This window comes from Lontra canadensis, unplaced genomic scaffold, assembly GCF_010015895.1.
Source record: "Lontra canadensis isolate GAN:19392208 unplaced genomic scaffold, GSC_riverotter_1.0 scaffold15, whole genome shotgun sequence".
NCBI classification, from domain to species: Eukaryota; Metazoa; Chordata; class Mammalia; order Carnivora; family Mustelidae; genus Lontra; species Lontra canadensis.
The window spans coordinates 1,216,557-1,231,157 of NW_022631009.1; the positions used below are offsets into that span (position 1 = coordinate 1,216,557).

General features: G+C 39.6%; 1 pseudogene; it reads left to right on the forward strand.

Annotated features, from left to right (window-relative positions):
- The first annotated feature begins 6,128 nt into the window (after positions 1–6,128).
- Positions 6,129–7,662, forward strand: LOC116868418 (annotated as a pseudogene).
- Positions 7,663–14,601: the final 6,939 nt, after the last annotated feature.

The following is a 14,601-nucleotide window of genomic DNA, read 5'->3' on the forward strand; positions in this document are numbered from 1 at the left end:
GAAAAAAAAAAAGGCCATTATAAGTTCTTTGATACTGAAATTAAGTTGCTAAAATTAGGGGTCATGCAATATAATTTTTAACATTTCTGATATCATAGGGTCATTGAAAAGGCTTCATAGAGGAGTGCAAGAATTGCAGAGCTGTGCCTATGAAACTGGCAATTTTGCATTTTTGCTACGTATCAGATTAGACAATCTTCATTCATTCATTCATTCATTCACTTAGCAGCCCTGCGTAGATCATATTCAATGTGTCAAGTAATGTGCTGGGGGTCTTAGGACCAAAGACATTGGCTTTGTTTTAGGGGAGAACAGACGTGCTAAGTAGTCATCACACATGCCACTACACCTTTCATGCTTGTGGCAGACATCATGTGTCATAGCCAGCACACTTACCCTCAGAAGCCATCTCAGCAATAGTGCAACTGATTCCAGTTTTCAGAGTTGGCTTAAGTGGTCAACACTTTTGTCTAGTGTCACCGCAGAAATACTCACAAATGTATGACTGCGCGTCTACGCTACATTTAAAGTCTGCTTGATGTCCAGTTTCTGCTACACGGATATACATACCAAGAAACCATAAGCTGCCCTACAGTCTCATACTCAGCCTTCCAGGTGGCTTTCTGCCTCAGGTGCCCAGCACTCTGCAAATTGGGAAGAACACAAATGATTTTAGGAGTTGCAAGGGTATAAAAGACAAGCTTTTCACTCCTTGTAGAAGGATTGCGATCTCTTTGCAGTCCGGTGTGTCTCCAGTTAGAATTTATGGCGCGCACACTCTGTGCCACTGCTCTGTTGGACTGAAGAGTTTAGAACAATGAGAAACCACTTTTGACCTCAGAGTAGTGGAGGAGATAGATGTGGAAGTAAATACAAATCACAATAAAGCAAGGATAGAGGCATGTACAAAGCTCTAGGAGAATCCAGAGGAGAATTTGATTAATTCTGCCAAGGAGCATCATAAAATGGGTGAAAGCTAGGGATATCTGTACTGGATCTTGAAGGGTCAGTGGAATGCAGGAGGCTGAGAAGATGAAAATGAGCTTTCTAATGAGAGAAAGTGTAAGGGAGACAAATACACCGAGTTTTGGAAAAGCATCATGCAAAACAGGGCTGATAAAAAAGTTTGGGCCCAGATTATGAACAGACTTGAATACCAGGTTCATGGTACTATAAATGAAAGAGTAAATATTACTCCTGACTTGTTTATTCCCATTATTTCCAGTTTGTGTATTTTCTAGGCTGGCTAAATGTGCACAAGCCAAGGAACAGTTGGTTCCTGCCACTAAATGAGCCAGTACATCCACATGGGAAATCTGTTATAACATTCCAGAAGGAAAAAGAAGAGAAGGGAGGGAGGAAGGAAGGGGGCGAGGGAGGGAGGAAGCGGGGGGGAGGAAGGGAGGAAGTGGGGGAGAGGGAGGGAGGAAGGAAGAAAGGAAGGAAAGGAGGGAGGAAGTTAGGAAGGGAGAAAAGAAGGAAGGAAGGAAGGAAAGAAGGAAGGGAGGAAAGAAGGAAGGAGGAGGAAGGGAAAGAAAGAGGGAGGGAGAGAGAGACCAATCATAACTGAAAGAAAAGAAGGAAGAGGAGAAAGTAAAGAGGGAAATAAAAAGTAAGAAATCATTTGGGTCCACTGCCAACAAGAGTTAGGAAAGCTGATTTCTTAAGATAAACTGAAGTAAAACAAAATATGCTCCATATGTTGAAACTGTATACTTAGTTTGAGATAAACAAAAACATGTTTGGAGAATAGCTGCCATAATTAAAAAGAAATTAAAAGAAAGAAAGAAAAACCATCTGGGGATAGATACATATTTAAACACAAGCATACACACACACACACACACAGACAAAAACACACAGTGATTTCAAAACTTGATTTTTTTCCTTTTTTAAAGTAAACTCTCTTGTTGCAAAAGAACATTGCAACAGTCTTTACCCAAAGCACCTCATGTCCCAGGCTGGCTGTACAGGGCTACTCAGCATTGCTGAAACATCAAAAGATCTTTCCATATCCTGTCCTTTGCTTATGCTTTTTCTTCCTTGCTGTGAATGCCCATCCTCCCCTTCCCCTCTGAACAATCTCAACTTACCCGTGAGCACCCAAATAAAATGTCATCTACTCCCAGCGGTGTGCCAGACACACAGCCAAGTTGAAAATGGCCATTCACCTGTGGATGTTATGCTTCTGTCTCAGTTTCCCGCCCACAGACTGGGTGGCCTAAGACAGTAGTTTACTGTTTCATAGTTCTGGAAGCTAGAAGTCAACATCAGAGAGTTAAAATCAGGTTTAGTTCTTTCTGAGGGTTCTGAGGGAGACTCTGTTCCATCTCTTTTTCTTAGGCTCGAAGAATGGCTGGCAGTCCTTGGTGTTCTTTGGGCTGTGAATCCATCACTCCAGTCTCTCCCCCGTCTTCACATGGTATGCTCTGTCTCTCCTTGTGTCTCCGCACGGCCATCTTCTTACAAGGGCATGTCATGTGGGATGTAGGCCCCACCCCACTCCAGTCTGACCCCATTTAACTTACGCCATATCAACAACCACCTCATTGCCAAATAAAGTCATTTTCTGAGGTACTGGGAGTTGGGACTTCAACATACCTTTTTAGGGACACAATTCAACCCATAACAACATGACTCTCATGGTTTCACTGAAGGAGTCGGGTATATGCAGGTCTATGTCCCCCAGCCCCAGAGAAGTCATGAGAAACTCCATTTCAAAGACTGCACATACACCTTTAACCTTGTGTTTCCCAGGCTGAGCATAATAAACATAGTAAATGGTTCAAATTGAATTCAGTATGGAAAGTTGTGGACAGAGGGGTTCTGACAAAAGGAGGTTAGGAGATAATTAAGTTGAGGGGGAAACACGGAGGACATGGTGACCCTCTTTGTCATGACAGCTTCCAGACAGGGAATTCTTCTGCTATAAGGGGCAAGGTTGTAGAGGAGACTCTTTGCCTAGAATAACCTATGGGATGAACATCTGAGAATAAAAAACCCATGTCTGAGTATAATTCTGTCTAGGTAGCTATATGGTGTTGATACTGTCACTGCTCCTCTGTTTACTTCCATTTATCCTCAAAAGATGAGAATTAAACTAGAAGGGGAGTAATTTTAACACTGAAAGAGGCATAAGCACTCTTTTTTCAAATGAAATCTTGCCCAAAGCCCCAGTTTAAATAGTAGATCTATATGACTCTGTCAAAGATCTGTGAAGACAGTAAGCCTATAATGTCACTGACTCAGTCATCCCCGAGGATTCTCCACAGGAAGTTCTAAAGAATTCTGGAAGCATAGATTTAAAATCACTTTACAGATGAAAGGCCAGGTTTGGTATGTAGTCATAAACATAGAAAGTCATAGAGGAAAAGGGGTGTGGGGGATGGAGAAGAATAAGGAGGAGAAGGGGGAGGAGAGGAGGAAGAGGGGGAGGGAGAAAGAGGAGGGTCAAGGGAGGGGAGGGGAGGGGATGGATGAAAAAGCCTATTAGAAAATAAAAGTTGCTAGGAAGGAGATGGCAAAAAGGGATAGAGATCTTGGACACATCTTTCCGTGGCCATAGACAAGTATTTCAAAGTGGTCTCCCAATTTTATCTTTGCCTTCATGTAGTCAATTCTACAAACACTTGACCATTTTCACAAGGACATTGTTGGGTTTAACCATATCATAACTATATGATCACAAAGGTATCATAGTCTGAAGGACAGCCAGAGAATGTGGAAGACTCTCCATGCAGCTTTCAACTAATGCATCGGAAAGATCATCATACTCAAGGTCTCAATACCTGAAAAACAACTTTATCACAAGTACTGTTCAGTACATTTTGCTCTAGCAGTCATGAATTGATTATATTTCCCAGGCACACATTTTGTTGCAGGTGTCTGTTCCTCGGTGAATGTTGGTCCTTCCTTCTGACATGCCAGTCTCTACCTTCACCCCCATCCTTCCTTCCAGATGTAACTTAAACTTAACATTTTCCAGAAAACCTCTGAACACCTAGGTCTAATCAACCTCTCCCTTCTCCGCGTTATGCCTCTTCTGTAGTTTGTATGAAATGATACATTTATACTATCACACAGAATTGTAAGCTCTTCATTCAATAGCAGCTTATTTTCAAATAATGAGCTCTTTTGGAGCTCTTTATTTGTGTTTTCTCCCCCATTCTTGTTCACTGTGCCTGGCACAGGATAGGTGTTATAAATGTTTGTTGAATTCACTAATGAATAGGGGAGTTTATTTCAAACTGTTTTGAAGTTTTCGGGTAATCTTGCGAAAGCATCAAGGTGAGAGTAGGCAGAATTTGAATGTCAGTATTCTAATTAACTTGTAGAAGAGAAATGAAATACTGTAGTCAAATCTCTGGTGGCTTTGTATTCCTGATCCAACCCAGTCATGAAGAGGGAACACACAAAATGGACATTCTTTTTTTTTTTTTCCAAACACCTTGGAAATTAGCCCAAGAGCCAAATGTTTTATTTTAATGGTATGTTTCTTCTCCCACACCACAACTAGTAAACATTTCAGATCACACATACACACAATGTTTGTTTGTATTTGCTATAATTCCCTATGCAACTCCAGATGCTTGGACAATTTAGGCATCTAATACATGTTTGATGAATTAAGGAATAAAGGAAAGAACACTTGAATAAAATGAGCTAAGATTCTGACATCCATTAACAAGCTGTTACCAGTTTTCGTCTTCCTGGTTGGAGTGGAGTCCATCCATTTCAAGACAGAGAGAATGGAAAATGTGCTCCAAATAACCAATCTGTTCAATGATTTTGAATCAATACTTAAATATAATCACCTGTAAAACATTTGGTATACCAGGAGGTACTCACTCCAGGTCTGTCCCAACATTGCCATGTGAGATTAACTTTTTGGCCAATAAGACTGAGCTTGGTCCCTCCTGCATTAATATAATATATTCTGACTTCATGATACCTGAGTTTCTTCAGGTCTGATGTAGTCCAATAAAACTCTCACATGATTATACAGCAGGTTGGATGGACAGTAGGTGTACATCCCAGGCAGACTTCTACTTTGTTGTCTTTGTTAGGCAGACGTCATCTCAAAGCCTTAATTTAAAGAAATAAATTTTTGTGTCTTTAATTTTCAGGGAAAACTGTTAGGGGTGGAGGAGTCATCCTCTGTGCCTCAGGCAATGCACCTCTGGCTCCATACTTCTGTCCCTCTCTAGATTCAAAAGTCTGCTAGCAAGTGGAGAACTTCTTCTTAGAAGAAAGCTTCATTCAGCATTATTTGAAAGGAGCATGTCTCTTGGTGTAGGAGTGCTAAACGCTCTCACCCATCATTTCAAGTGGTTTATCAAATGTTTCTTCCAACATTTATTTATTTCCCTGATTGGTGTCAGGGTGGCACGCCATGTCTGAACATACATTCATACAGCAGTTTATAACACACCGTGCCTTTGCATTGTCTTCAGAGAAGCTCACGAGTCTTCGAAGGGCTGGTCAGACTGATATCTGTTCATTCTTTAGCTAGGGAAATTGAGGCTTAGAACTTTCAAGATTTAGGGAAAGATCAGGGCACCTGGGTGGCTCAGATAGTGAAGAATCTACCTTCCCCTCAGGTCATGATCCCAGGGTCCTGGGATGGTACCCCATGTCGGGCTCCCAGCTCAGCAGGGAGCCTGCTTCTCCCTCTCCCTCTGCCTTTCCCCCTGCTTGTATTCTCTGTCTGTCTCTCTCAAATGAAGAAATAAAATCTTAAAAAATTAAAAAAAAAAAGGTTTAGGAAAGGATAGATAATGAAAATGGGAGGGACTGTGCCTTGAACCTGTTTGATTTCTAGGTCAAGTCTACTTGATTTCACCACAGCGCTCTAATGAGCATTTACGAAATGATTTTGCTGGCTCGTGCATTCTTTCCTTCAACATATTTATGGAACATCTATTATTTGTAAGTATTGTCCCTGGTGTTGGTATTATAATAGTAACAAGTCATTGTTCTTTCCCTCATTGAGTTTATGGCAGGGAAGAAAAAGAGGCATTTGCAGTACTTACTAACTCCAAAACACAAGCAAACAAACACAGTCTCTAACTGGAAGTTAGAGAAGTCTCTATCTTGACTTTTGCCTCTGCTAGGATAAGCAAAAAAAGATGACCTTCCTCTATGACCTGCAGTCGGCTACTAAGTTGTACTTTTTTTTTCTAATTCAGTGACCAACTGGAGAAAATGTAACACATTAGCTGTAACCTCACTGGACCTCCATCAAGTACAAATTAACCACATAGTAAATAAGTGTCAGGGTCTGGAAGTAAATCATTTTACAAGAAAACATTGGCTTTTCTGCCTGGAAACTTTCATTTTTATAGGACTTTCAATAACAGAAGAACAGGATGCCTCTGGAGTACCAAAAGTAAGGAATGCTTACCCAAAATGCACTGTCTGCAATGACTCTTTTTCAAGGCAGCTACTGATAAAAGATCATGCCTGCTTGAAGAGTGTTGCGTGGTTTCCTACACTTCTTTTCAACAGCTCTGGCTTCTCTCCTGTTGATAATTCTTAAACCAGTGCAGAAACTACTTGCAATCCTTGTAAATATGTGGGGGCATCAGGGAATGGTGGTGAGCACTTCCTCTGAAGGAGAAGGAACTATTTAATGAGAGGGTAAGGAAGGGAAAAATATTAAAATTATTCTTTGGGTTGAGTAATTGTGGTTTACTATTTGCGGTGTTTTATTTTACTCCCCTGTAAGTGAGTGAAACACAGGAAGGAGCAAGCTACTCTGATTGACAAAAGTACTTTTCAGACTTCTGTCAGAACTGGAATATGAAGCATGAGTGGAAGAATTTTTAAATGATATGCTAAGTGAGAAAGATGCTCAAGAGAAGACTATAAAAGAAGTGGATTATCATCTCTTTGAACACAAAGGAATATACCCCAGGGGTCTCTAAGAGCCTCTGGGTTATTCCAGTTGTTGATTCCTCAGATATAAATACCTCTGTGATGTCAATTTTAGGGTGTGTGTTGCCAAGGGAAGCACTGCCTTTCTGATTCCAAATGGACAAGTGTTCATCTTCACTGGGGTTTTGATTAGTGTAACTGACGTTCATCAACCTGCCTCTTTCTTCTGGGTTAAGAACTAGTGCATGTGGCTCCTGGGCACGCTGTGGAAAAAGCTAGCTGCCTTGATTTACTAGAAGTCTTAGGTCTGATTTTTCTCACAGTGATTTTGGGCCATTTGTCCGGGGAGAGAGCTTGGCACTTGGGGGACAGTAATGACAGTCTCGATTGCAGGAATGTATGTTTGATGGACATACGGTAGGACACTGGAAGCTAAAGCTGATGCTATCTGACTCCAGCTTGCTGGAAAGGTCTGTGTGGGTAGAAGGGCCAGTTTCAGGGTTTGGGTGGTAGACAGGATTTGCAGAGAGCTTCTAAGGTCATCCCAAGTTGCCCAAGTGGTTATCCACACACTCTTCTCATAGAACTGAAGCTGAATACTTTGAATAGATTCCCATCTCAGACTCTCAAAATTAGAAAGATCTGTAGTTTCCCATTACCTTCTGGACCAGATTTGATTTCTATTTGAAATCATCATGAATCATTTTCTTAAAGAATCAGAGAAAGAAGACCTAAATATCACCATTAAGAAAACAGAAAGTGGATACCTTTCCCATTCAAAAGTAGGAGTATAGTTGAGAAAATGACTGGAAGTTGAATTAAAATTTCTGAGAATCAGGAAAGAAGAGGAATGCAGCAATCTATCATTTTTATGTTCCTTTTCTTTAAAAAAAATGATGTTTGAAATGAAAACAAAAATGGATATTTGGGAGCTAAATCATGTATATTCCCATTATCTAAATCATTCTACTAGATATTTATTTTTCATAAAATATCAGTTATCTTCTTTTAAAATATCTTCAACAAGGAAAATGTCACTGCATAAGTTTATATTACATGTTTTTGAAAAAACACTAATCGCATCCCTATTGTGTGCAAGTGATTACACTAAGGCTGTGAGGAAAAGTAAATCAGAAAGGCATCCCTTCTTGCAGAAATCAGTGGTTGCGAAAAGTCAAACAGCTCAGCCCTTAACCTCCAGGAGGAGTACTCCATGGGCCTGGCACACGGATGAAGGAGAAGCTGAAGATACCTTGGGGTATTGGCTTGATATTTAAGAAAACATTTAAGATTATTCTTTTAATCAATAATCAGACCCACCTCATTGAAACCATACTACTTCAAGAGACCATATTTATCATTTAATTGGAGTTTTTACCAGAACCTGTTTTTCCTTATGTCTTTTGTTTGTCAAATTCCTTTTGCATGACTTTTCAATGGATGGTAGCTATTCTCTCTCAATGTGCCCACAGGGGGAAATATCATTCCCACACCTTTACTTTATATATGTATATATATATTTTTCCCCTTTGTCCCAGGAGTAATGTGTTTATTTTAGAAATTCTGGATAATATAATAAAAAGTGAGAACTGGTACCTAAAAAGTCTTCCATGGTCACTGGCCCATTATCTGGTCTATGACTCAAGGGATCTCAGCTTTACAAAAAGCTAAAAAAAAAGTCTCCTTTTGGCAAGCCAGGAGCAGAGACAAGCTAGGGGATCTCAGAATTAAAGAAAAAAAAAAAAAGATGTTTCTGCAGTGATAGGCAGGCCAGACCAAACCCAGAGGAGTAAACAATATTTATTGGTTCGTGCTATCTATAAGCAAGCTAATAAAGGCTATTAGATATTTCTGGCACACAAAAGTTGAAATTATAACCCCCGAGGATATATAAAATCTCCACATAAAGCTTTATTTTTTTAAGTCTTAATATAATTTAGGACTATTTTATTAACCACACACTAAGAAGTTCTTTGTGTATTAATCAGCAGCTCTTATTGTGCTCATGTAAATAAACAGGCAAATAAAACACCAAATGAATCATAGTGATTCAGAAGATTGTTAAGTTAATACGTGCTGTCAAATCCTTGCCTTAAGGCAAAAACTTGAACCCAAGTGAAACTAATATCCTGCCCTGCCCTCATTAGGAGTCAGGATAACCTTACAAACTACGTGACAGAGTGAGAGGGGAACCCTTGCATTCTGGATCAAACCAAAACAATGTAAAGCAAACAAAATAAGCACACAGAAAAGGATCACTATGTCCATCACTAGTCCTCACACAAATGCAACCTTGTGCCCTTTCCTATAAATTTCTATCTCCCTAATGAAAACTTTATCCATTGCAGATAGGACAATCATGCACAAATAATTGCTGGTTTTTCTCCATAAGAATAAATTCTATAATCTTTGGAATCCATACAAGATCTTTTTTTCCATTAAATTTTATCTGTAGGGAAACTGACTGGCATCTTTCATGGTGCAATCACAAAATTAAAACCAGTTTTGAGAAGTGGAAAAGTATTCAGATATGATGGACCAAAAAAAAAAAAATGTCTGGCTTAGGACCCAAAGTCATTTATTCATCTGACATATGTTTATTGAGTAGCTTTTATGTACCAGGCACTAGGGATGAATCTGTAAACAAAAAGTGAACCAACCATGAGGAAGTCTGAAGAGATAAAGTGGAAGCATGGCGGCATCTCAAAACAGAAGGTTAGGAAACATCTCAGATAAAGTGAATTCTAAATAGAGATATAAATAAAATGAAAAACGAGCAGAAACATAGGGAGGAGATGTCTAGGATGGTGAAGTGAACATCCAGATCCCTGAGGACTTTGTCATGTTGAAGGAAAAGGATGGAGACCAGTATGGCCAGACCAGAATGAGTGCCAATTGGTCTAAGTTGACATGAGGCCAGACAAGCAAGAAGGGCCACACAGATCACATAGAGCTCTGCAGGTCATGGACATGATTTTAGATTTTTTTCAACTGTAACAAGCCACACATACCAGAGTTAGTGCTTTTTTCCAATGATGACAAACTGATTAGTTAGTTAATGCCCCAGCGTGCTCGGGTCTTGATAAACTCTGAACTATATTCTCTATACTCTTCCCAATTCAATCCTTGCAGGATTGACTTCCAGTTGTCCACAGTGATAAATGTCTACATAACTTACTAGATTGTGGTTTCTTCCCCTTCCCTATTTCCTTCCATATTTCCTTAAATGAGTTTCCTGGGATCTCTTGCCAACTCAGTGCTGTACACTACTATCCTTGCCTCAGAATCTTCTTCTGGTGGAACTCGAATTAAGATGGAAAGTTATTCCTCTCATCACTGCCAAGCTAAACGCCATGCTTTAAGGCTCAACTTAACATGGTTTTTCAAAGCAAGCCCAGAATGTGCCTGTTTGTGCCTTTGCAAACTCTATTCTTTCTGCCTTGCTTTTCTTTCCCCATTTTCAACCAACTAGAAGCATCATCTTTTAGATTCCAACCCAAGCATCATCTACTCCTTTAAACTTTTTTTGCCCCTTCCTGGGCAGTGTTACTGTTTCCAACCCTTTCTCCTTGCTTTCAAAAGAGAAAATACATGCACATATGCATACAAACAAAGCCAAGTGATGAGTAGAATTATGATGCAAAATTAATAACATAATTGAAAAATGATCTTTCTTCTGTTGTCACTCCAGGAAAATACTTGTTCCTTTTAAATACACAGGCAAAGAAACATGGACACCTACTATTTTCTCTGTGCTCTCTCTTTTATGGTTCTCAGATATTTTCTGAAATCAATATTCCTGGTACTGGTTACATTTTTAACATGGCTTTGACTAAATTTCATGAATGGTTTGCAAATTCCTCTCACTAGACAACACATCACAAAGATCAAAGGCGTATGTGTAAGCACCAATAGGATATGAAGGGGAAGGATGATACTAGAGGTTGCTGAGGATCCAACATAATTATCTGCATAATTATCTGCAGTTTTTCCTTGGAGGCCATGTTCAAGATGAGCTGAGGCAGAGCAATGAATAGATTCAGGATTAGGGCTTGGTTTCTAACTTTTTATTGTGACATGTATTGGTTCGGTGAGGAAATAATACATATCTCTAAGACCTTAGACAAACTCTAATACTAGTGTTATTAAAGAGGCAATAAGCAGGGGCACCGGGGTAGCTCAGTCAGTTGGGAATCTGCCTTTGGCTTGGGTCATGATCCCAGGGTCCTGGAATTTATCCCCGCGTCGGGTTCCCTGCTTAGTGGGGAGCCTGCTTCTCCTTCTGCCTCTCCCACTACTTGTGCTTTCTCTGTCTCTTTCAAATAAATAAATAAAAATTTTTAAAAAGAGGCAATAAGGATTACTTATATAAATAGATTTGTATATTTAATAATAGCATCCATCCATTCTACCTCTGGGTCCTAAATGAGCCACCACGGGAAAGCCACATCCCCTCTGTTAGCCTGATCTTTAAGATATTACTCCAGTTTTTGCTTTTTTATAGCTCCAAGTTATAAGAATCATGCATGAATGCTATTCTTAAGTCTTAGAACTATATTGAGAAGATTTTGTCAGGGTAATGACATAGTATGCTAATGCCTTAATTTCTCCTGCTATAAAGCTCACCTTTATGGAATTCACAGACGTCATTCCCAAATTCGGGAATTTGGGAATGACGTCTGTGAATTCCATAAAGCATAAGCTTTCAACACTTATATACAAAGGTCAGCTGCAGATTCATGTGTGATGGAGAGGTGAAGCAGCCTTCCTCTGTGTTCCCAAGGTCACAGTCAATTTGGGCTCCCTGTCTGCCCTCTCCATGTCAGCAGAGTGGCTGTGACGATGCCAAAACAAAGCAGTCCACAGATCAGCCCTCACTCACTTCCCCGGTGATGTATACGGGGCATTCTAATGGGTGTTTCAGTTCAGCTCCTCTCCGGGCCACATGAGATTAGACTGGGCAGGAGACAGAGAGAAAAGGAAGAAAATGACTAGCTTTTATTTCCTGGAGCTCTGAGTTGTCCTTCCTGCTGAAGAAATGGGGGTTCCCCATACTAGAAAAAAGCCCTATGTAAATATATAAGCATTCAGAGGAATTGAGACTGATTTGTTTTACAAAATGGTTCCCAGAAGTTTCCCATTAAATAACCAATGGAGAAATAGTCAAATTAGTTTATTGGATACTTATAAGTAAGGCAGGGGATAATTTATAAGCTTTCTCTACATATAAAAAATGGTGGTAAAAAAATGGAAATATGACTTGATCATGTAGGCATATTTAATAATTGGCTTAATAGTCAACATAATAGTCATAAACTAAACTAGACTTCTAGAATGTGGTCTTTCTTAGCATGAATTTTCATGGAAAAAAATACACACACACGCACACACACAGATCGAAAAGAAAAAAATCTGGAAAAAGTATCATCAGAGTCCAGTGTTTGTGATTCTGTTTAATTTTAAATAGTCACTTAGAATAACATTACTGCATTTCTTCTTCTTCTTTTTCCTGTTCTCATGACTGATTTATCCATTAGGAGAAATGCCAATCAAAGAATTCAAATCCCATTTTTCCATTTTTGAAACAGTATTAAACTCTATTTCTCTAACGTGAGGCATAAGATGGATATTGATCACATGCCATGAATTTTTCATCTAACTCCAGCACACTGTCTCTCACAGAGAGAGCCCCCAACTTCATCCCCTACTGGAAGGTCAACCTTGAATCCAGGTTCACTGAGGTGCTGATCCTAACGGGACGTTGCCCGTGAGAGCTAAGTGTTCTTATTTTGGAGAAGAGCAACATGGTGGCCAAAAAAGTGGATCCACATTCTTTTTCCCTCGAATCTCTTCACCCAGGTAAGGTCTATTTCACTTCCTCATCTTTAAAACAGTAGCTCAAGGGACGCCTGGGTGGCTCAGTGGGTTAAAGCCTCTGCCTTCGGCTCAGGTCATGATCTCAGGATCCTGGGATCAAGAACCACATCAGGCTCTCTGCTCAGTGGGGAGCCTGCTTCCTCCTCTCTCTGCCTGCCTCTCTGCCTACTTGTGATCTCTCTCTCTGTCAAATAAATAAAATCTTAAAAAAAAAAAAGTAGCTCAAACATCACTATAATAGTAAGTCTCTTTGTGACCACACAACCTACAATCTCTTTACCTATAGCACTCCCCATCTTCCTCTTGTTCATCTTTCACTGCACTATCCATTTACTTAATCATTTTGTTTATCTTTTCTTCACCCCCACAAAAAGGTAAGTTTCACAAGGACAGACGCTCTTGTTTATAGTCTTCGTTGCTATTTTCCTGGCACCCAAAGAGGGTGTAGCTCATAAGAGGCACTCAACACAATGTCGTAAATGGATGAAAATGAATATAAATGGATGAAAATTGCCATTATTACTGTTTTATATGTGGAAAAAAATAACAGTGGGGCTTGGAAAGGACAACTAATTTGTCAGGGGTATGGCTGGTCGAGGGTGGAGCAGTTCTGAGGCCCCAGTCTGTCTGACCCCAGGCAAGGCCTTCCTCATCACACTGTGTTGTTTCACAAGTGCTTTGATGACCGTCATCTCTCCACTTGCTTGGTGAACTTTTCCTTTTTAATGAAGATCCATTCTTTGGGCTTTTGGTTCCATATCTCTTCTTTATTAGTGGCCTAATTGACAAAACCAGGTGTGCACTAGGTTTATAATCTCGTGAAAAAACGGTTAGTTTGTGTTGGTTTGTTTTAATCTTACGTTCACATGGTGAAGACCCAGCAAACCAATTATATTTTGCGTTATTTTGGAAACCCCTGAATAATCCATATGGAAACTCAATACAAATGTTCTGGTTATTTCACATGGGGTTTCAATAATATTTGATGACTAGAGAGTCCATAGGGCATTTCCAAAAATAAGTAATGGGAAGTTGGGCTGAGTTAAGAGAGACACAGTTGCAACCCCTCCCCCACAATGCTCAATCACTACAAGCTGGGTAAGAAAGCTGATATAATTGGTTCAAGAATATGGTAACTCATTTCATAAATATCATACAAATCACAAATATTTAAAAAGAAAAGTTCCCCAAGTTCTCCATCTATGGAACAAACCACTATTCCACCTAACCCAGCTGGGGATTTATTTTGCTCCCAGGAGAGTTACCCACTAAAAAAACCCATTTCTTCCTGCTCCTATCTTTAAAGCTTCTCATGAACTAGTCCCAACCTGATTGACAAAATTCCTGACACTTGAAGATGAAGAGATTCTTTACCATGCCTACCCCTCTTTCTGGAGTCAATGAGCCCACCTCCCACACATTTTCGAAACTACAAGATTCATCTCCTGTCTTATGGTAACAAAAGGGCCCTGTGAAGACACAGGAGCTTTGACAAAGGGTCTCTTCTATTTATTTCATTTCAAAGGATAATACGCACTTCCTGACTGATGTTCTTACTCTTGTTAATGTAGTTCTTGATCATCAGTGTCTCCGAGTCACTGAAAGGTTGTTTATTAGGTGGGAAATAAAAATTCAAATAAAATTAAAAAATTAAGAATTCAAACTGGAACATGTACACAGATTCACAGCAATTTATGACAATTTATCAAGTTCAAATTTTAGTGGATGGATGCTTAATCCATCTTAACATGAATATAAGCTTTGAAAACTCCTAAAAGCCACTTTCTCTAAGAAACTAAAATCAGATTTGTGTGCAGTGTGTATATGTGTGGTTTTAAATTTTTGAAA